Below are 7,295 nucleotides of genomic sequence, written 5' to 3'. Positions count from 1 at the left end.
TCTACAACATCTCTTACCATTTCCCATTATGGGTTCTCCCTTCCCAGTATGTGGGTTTAATAGATACCATTCTCCTTTTTGAGACTCTCCCAGTTTTCTGACAACTCAAGTTCTAACCATTCTCATAAGGGTATATACGTCATAAGAGCAGACACATTTTTTAAGAGAGGTGCAATCACTTACATTGACTAAGAAATGTTCTGGAGCAAAGTGGTCACACTAGCTTACTAAAGCTAAACCAAACCTTGCTTTGTTCTCAAGGTCTGTCTTTCAAGAACTAACACACAATATTTCATTCAACTCTGAATTCATACAGAAGTTGAGTTTGCTTGACTTTTTTGTCTGCCAATATAAATGTTTTGTTGAATGGAAATATATCTTACTTAATTATAAAATAAAAAATTTAATAGGTGAAATATTTAGTACAGCACTTGTCATCACCCAAGTGGACTTTTAAGTAATACTTGCTTATTTGACTTGAAGAAAAAAAAAACAGAAATAAGTGGAGATTAAATAGATTATAAAAGAAAAATATTAGGATATCTTAGTATTCAAATGTCACAGTTATAGGTATATCTTCTTTTCTAATAGTTTTTTTCTGTCTTTGTCTCATTTTGTAGTTGCTATGTATAAAACAATGTTTCCTCTCTTTGTATGTAGATTTCAAAATTGTTGCAACAAATTCTGAGTCAGAAAAATTTTGAGGCACACCCCTGTAGGTATCACTAAAGGAAAGCAATTGTGAATTTCAGATACCTTTGCGTAGTGTTGTAAAAAGCAATTTATTTCTCTTCCCAATTCATAATATCCTATTACTCATTAAGTTCTAATTCTTCTTCCATGATCTGTATCAAATACATTATTTCAGCATTTCTTCAGCCATTTTATTATTTAAAGCACAACTGGAGCATTGAAATGACTTTCTTACTAGTTTTGCTACCTCCAATCTTGCTCTTGTCATGTGCAGTTTTCTTTTGGGAATCAGACTGGGTTGCTTAAAAAACAAATCTGTTCATGCCAATTCTCCGATTATGTTGCTGATGTCTGAGTAGTTATATAATTAATTCTTAATATAAATTGAACATTTTTTAGAGGACAAATATTTATCAAGCAGCTACTATCCAGGAACTGTCAGGCAAAATTAATTCATTTTATATTAAAGAACTCATAGTCCAGTTGGACCTAAATTGTGCTAATTACCACTTATGATTCAGATGGCCTGAATGCAACTTCATAAGCCGCACTTTTCTTATAATAGCACCCAACTTATTGTATAGCTGAACACTGATGAGAAAACACTTGTGTAGTATTCAGTGTTCTCCCAACACATAGAAAGTTACTAACAAATGTTACCTTTTATTTTTGTTGAAGTGAAAGAACATTCCAAAACCAACTACAAAGAAAGAGGTATACTTGTACATGATATTTTGATCAGTATAATCTATGAAGAAACTTGACTGAATATTTGCTTTGACTAATCTAAAACCATTTAAAAATCTATGTGTCTAAACATAGTGTTTATATGTCATATATACCCCAAGGTGATAAAATATGTATTGAACCTGTTTTCCACCCATAAAAATGAGAAAGTAAAACATTTACGCACTTTTGATCTTATGAAAAAATTAGAGATTTATTTGACCTTATTAGCTATGATCCACTGCTCAACTGACAGCCAAGACTATCAAAAATTCATAAACTCACAGTCTCAGGAGAGCTCAAGAGTAATCAAGGGAGTATCAGGGAAATTAGGGCCCCAAAACTGTTTCTATATTTGTTCATGTGGTAATTACTCACCCCTCCCTGTAGGGTTTAGTAGAAAAATCGAGTTGTATTTCCGCTTGATGATAATTTCTCTTATCTCTCAAATGCATCCCGCCTCTTCTTTCACCTGCCACTGGGTTATTTCACATAGACACTGTTTCTCTCTAGGATTTTTGCACAAGCCTCTGGAGTTTTTGTTTCTCAGTGTCTTCTCCAAATGAAATTCTACACTGATGGCAGAAGAATGTTTTTAAATACAATTTGGATTACCCCACATTCCTGCTTCAAAACCTTCAGTAGCCTGCTACTGTCTTTGGCATGAAATATAAAGTCCTCCTAATAAAGCATGAGTCACTGGTCATTTGGCTCTGACAACTCAGTAACTTAATTTCTCAGCATTGCCATTTTGTATTGATGTTCCAATTTTTCCAAATGATTTGCAGGTTTACAAATTTCCTTTGATATTTCAGGTCTGATTCCTTTTGCCTGCTTTATGTTCCTTTTCTGCCTGACAATTAAAAACTATTCATGTTTCAGGAATAAACTTACTCAGTGTTCTCTTTTTCTGACTCCAGCTATAGTAACTGTGACTATAAGTCTTTAGAGTTTAAAAGAAAAAAATATTTAAATATGTTTTATGTGTTTTTCCCTATAGTTGAATTGTCTCTTTACTGGGCACGTGTGTGTGCATTAAAGATAAAAACATTAGGTTGGGTTACATTTCTGTGTTTCCAACATCTTGGAAAGCATCTCCTCGTTATTGTCACTGGATTAAGATGTATGAATTGGGTCTTGGTAAAGACAAAATAATGTCCTGCATTTCAAGTACTCAGCATAGTACTTGAAGCATACCAGTTTTTTGGCAAATAGCATTTTCTTCCCAAATCAGCCACTCAACCAAATGGAACATTCTCCTGACTGATTAGAATTTAAAATAAGCATAATTAAAAATGATGTCATGACCAAGTAGAAAAGACCATTCCTAGTAGAAAAAAAATAGGACAAATTGAACATACTTCTGCTCACACAAAAGAAAATGCTACTTCTTTATTTTGTATGAATGATTTATTGTATTTGATTCATCCTATGGTTAATTGTTGATGGAGTTTGAGGACAAAGATGACATCTTTAAATTTACCTTTTTTGTCTGTTTGTTTCTTCATGTTGTGATTTTCAGTATTCCAAGACTAGTACTTGAAGACTAAGTGTTTCAGGCTTTCTCTGGCTTCTTGATAAAGTGTAACTGAGTCTCAAGTCCCCATGTTATCTCTGTGCTACTGCCTAGACATTTACTTTCTCTGTGGCAGAGTGTCTCTCTGGTCTAGTTCCTGGGACCACTGCACTTCTGGGTCTTGAGTTGCAGGTGATGTGTGTCCAACTTGTTCTCTTAAATCACAGTATGATGGAATTTCTTGCTTTATTAGCCTCCCATTGTCTTTTATAGGAACTTCATAACTCTCTGAGTTTTTGCAAGATTCTTCTAACCATTTCTGGGCTGACCACCTGTATCTTTTGCCCCTTACTACAGTGGCCCCATGTTAAATATGTTAGCTTTCAACTCAGTTATTTCATTTTCCCCTAAGGTACTTTCATGTTGTAGTTTCCTAGGTTTGGCAGAGGTTTCACCTAAACCCAGTTGCCAGAGTATGAGCCCTGTGGAACAGAAGAACACGCACACACATCAGACAGAGAAACTTTATTATTCACAGATGGGAAGTGAGAATTTTCAGAAGTCTTTGATTCATGGTAAACCTATTCCCCAAGGCTCAGGAAAGCTACCTAGGACGAATGGAGTCTCATCTGTACATGCCTCAGTTGTTACTTTAGCTGAAGAACTCCAAAAGCACTCTATCCTTGGTTTTATATCCCAGGTGCAACTTGAATCTTGGAAAGAAGAATTAATGTAAGACGTCCAGATAAGGACAAAGCCTGGCTACTCCAGATAGTTCCCTTTTATCTAAGAATATTGCATTATCAGCACATTCCACACTTATATCAGCACATTCTCAGGATCCCTGAGCCAGAATCCCTAAGTAATTTGACAGGATGTGGTAAATTCCAAACCAGAGGAAGCAGAAGGCAGGTGGAGGGCTGTCCTGGGACTTTGCTCTTACACACATCACATGATATTCTTTTCTAGCCTCCATGGAAGCCCGAGAAATGTGTGAGAGCACTGATCTTCTCTAAAGTGCTCTTCTGTCACTTTTACCACACAGCGAATATCCTGACTTATCAGAGAGCCACCCTGAACATTGTTTCCTTCAGCATTCCAAAGACAATCCCAATAAAAGCTTCCTCTGGTTTGGCATTTACCACATCCTTTCAAATTACTTAGGGATTCTGGCCCAGCTGAAGGAAATGAGAAAATTTATGTTAGACATCTTGCTTTAAATACCTCCATCTCCTACATTCTTCCCATATTCCACAAAGTGATAAGTGTTCTACTTACTATAAATATTGGATAGAATTTATTGGGTAAGATTGAGTAGGAATGTGTCTTTTTCTTTCTGAAGTGGAAGTGAAGAAGGCAAATTCTAAACTTACCTACAATGAAGGAGAGACACAAGGAGGAAAATTATCTTATTGATAAAGGAATACACGTTGGATGATATTTCCAACATATTGTCTTCATTTGATATATATGTTCCATATGTAAGACAATGGAACAGAGATCAATTTATATAAAAGTGACCATGTAATTTGATTATGTCCAAAGGCTTAAGATGCTAATGACTTATGAGAATGATAGCACTGCTATCGAAGTAATAATCAACCTTCTGTCCTAGTGCAAGCTGTAATGCTGAACTTTTGAAAACCAAGCAATTAAGAAACAACCAAACATACCAATTCAATCAACATGGAGACCTACTGTTTTCCAAATAGTTTATAGAATTATTTCTCTAGTTGTCTTACTAGTGAATAAAAGAATAGAGCCATATGAAGAATGAGCTCTTGCCTTATTTTATGAGCTACTTTTTTGTTATGTATGGTAGATAGCTACTAAAGGTCACAGGACTAATTAGTGGCAGGTTTATGACAAAAACCAAAAAAAAAAAAATAATAATGCTCCTGGCTTACTAACCAAGAATTTTTTTCTTAGGTAAGTTTGTGATTCTCTTCTCATGTTTTTTTTTTTTCCTTTCAAATTCACTTTTGTATAATGTTAGAATTTTCTTCCTCTTCAGTTCATTAAGCATCCAAGCGCTTGACTGCCTATAGCCTAATATCATCTACTTGGAAAATCAGTTCTTACTAAGTAAGGCCCCAACAGTAATATGTTATACAGTTTTGTTGTGTCTCATTTAAATATAGTTGAGGTACCTAAAAAAATAATTGAATTATTTTTCTTATATTGTGGTTTATATGTGTTTGCTATTAAGGAAGAATTTACATTAAAAATTTAGCAACCATCAATCTTCCACAAACTTAGTGAGCTTTCCATATTTTTTCATAAATATGTAGAAAGATTATAGGAACTTCCTTTAGATTTAAGCCTTGGTATGGACAACATCATTTGAAATATTTATTTAGCAAAAGGTATTATTTATCAACAGATTATATAATATATTTATTTTGAAATAAATAATAAATTACTTGTATATATTTAGAGGGTTGGTTATCAGTGTTTAAAGGTCAAAATCCACATTCATATTTACCATGTATATCATTTTATGTGTGCAGAAAGGAGAAAAATGAAAAGAAAAGGAAAAACTGTCTGATGTTGTTGAATTATATTAGAATAAAATTATTATTTCATGTCTTCACAAAAGACATTTTGTAACATTTAAGATTTCTGCTAATTGCACAAGGTACATTATCATGCAAAAGAATGTTAGTGAAGGTTGAAAAGGACAAACCAACTATTCTCGTACATCACCATAATTATGCAGCCCCATGTTCGAACAATTACATTTATGTAGACCCACTGTTAAAATCAATGTTACTTGTACAGCTAGTCCTTAATCAATGAAATCAGTCAATTTACCATGGTCACATCCTTCTTCTTAATTAAGACAGTGATATCTCTGGAGCACAGGGTCTCAAAGAGATAAATAAGTACAGAGGTTGGGAAATGTCAAAGAGGTGACTCCCCGATTTTACTCCTGACGAACTTGGGAGGAAATAAGACAGTTCTTCAGTTCAGGGAAGCAGCACAATCTTCTAAAGAGATGGCTTAGCATTCATTAAGAAAAGAGCAGGTAGTAGTGTCTGACAGAAATAGCACTAATGAGCAAAGGAGGTTTTCAACACATATATCCTTCATAGTCATACTCTGAGTTATGAAGGTTGTGCCACCTAAGCCAATTTTAATTAGAGTGAGCATGGACCTCTTTGGACAGTTAGCCTTTCTTTCCAAAATCCATTTCAATATGGTGTCATTTTGTTGTCATAATCAAAATGGCAAAGTGATGGAATAACCTACTTAAAATGTCTGTGGTGTTAAAGCAGATATGGCAAACATTCTCCAATGACACATGTAATAAGGGTAGTACCTGGAGGACTTTGACGGCATGCTCTGTTTTGTCATCAGAGCAGGAATAATGATGGAGGTGACGACAGAGGTCTTCAAAGACCCAGTTTTGCCCTTCTATTCCTACCAATGGACTATAAAAGTTTCATTTATTGCAAAAGAAATGGAAGAATAAAAATCCAGTTGTATTAAAAATAACAAATGCAGACACATCACATTGATTTAAAAAAAAACTAACAATGCATAGTAGCTTTGTACTCTAAGGCTGCTATTATCCGTCTCTTCTCATCCTAAAAAAATCCATTCTCAGGCTACACAAAAATAAATAAATAAATGTAGAATATTGCTACAGTTCCTTAAAAGTAGATATATCTCTGTAAATGATATAATTATTCAGATCAGATTACAGAAAGAAAATGTAAAATTAAAATGTAATTCCTTAGTGCAGGCATGATTTTATATATATATATATATATATATATATATATATATATATATATATACACACACACACACACACATATGTACATATATACATATATCTGTGTAATATACACATATATAATCTTTATATATAATCTTTGTATATAAAATATATAAAATTTATATATTATATATATATAAATGCAAAGAAGGGTTAACCTGTCTTATGTATCTCTTATAGCAAATAATATTTTACAAAAAATATGTAAAGCCATTACTGTACAAATGAAATAAGTATTCAAAATCATATTTATTAGCCTATATTACATGAATATATGCTTAAAATTATTGGGCATGACTTTTACCAATAAATACTATTATCATAATTATTCACTTTCATTTCATTCCTGAGTAAATGTGTACATTTATTAAATGCATTAAATTTATTGGCCTTAGAAAAACCAAAAAAATGTGATTTCAATCACTCTTTCTATAAAGATATTTTCTTTAATTTAACTTCCTAACAAAAGTAAGTGGCTGTAAAAATTAGAAAACAAGTTTTTCACACTTGTGTCATTGATTTTTAACCAAATACATTTTGATCCAAAGCTATTTTTTAGATCATCTAAATTTTAAT

Source organism: Spermophilus citellus (genome assembly GCF_964194105.1).
Source record: "Spermophilus citellus genome assembly, chromosome: 10".
In the NCBI taxonomy this organism is placed as follows: domain Eukaryota; kingdom Metazoa; phylum Chordata; class Mammalia; order Rodentia; family Sciuridae; genus Spermophilus; species Spermophilus citellus.
Note: the sequence above shows the minus strand (reverse complement) of the source record.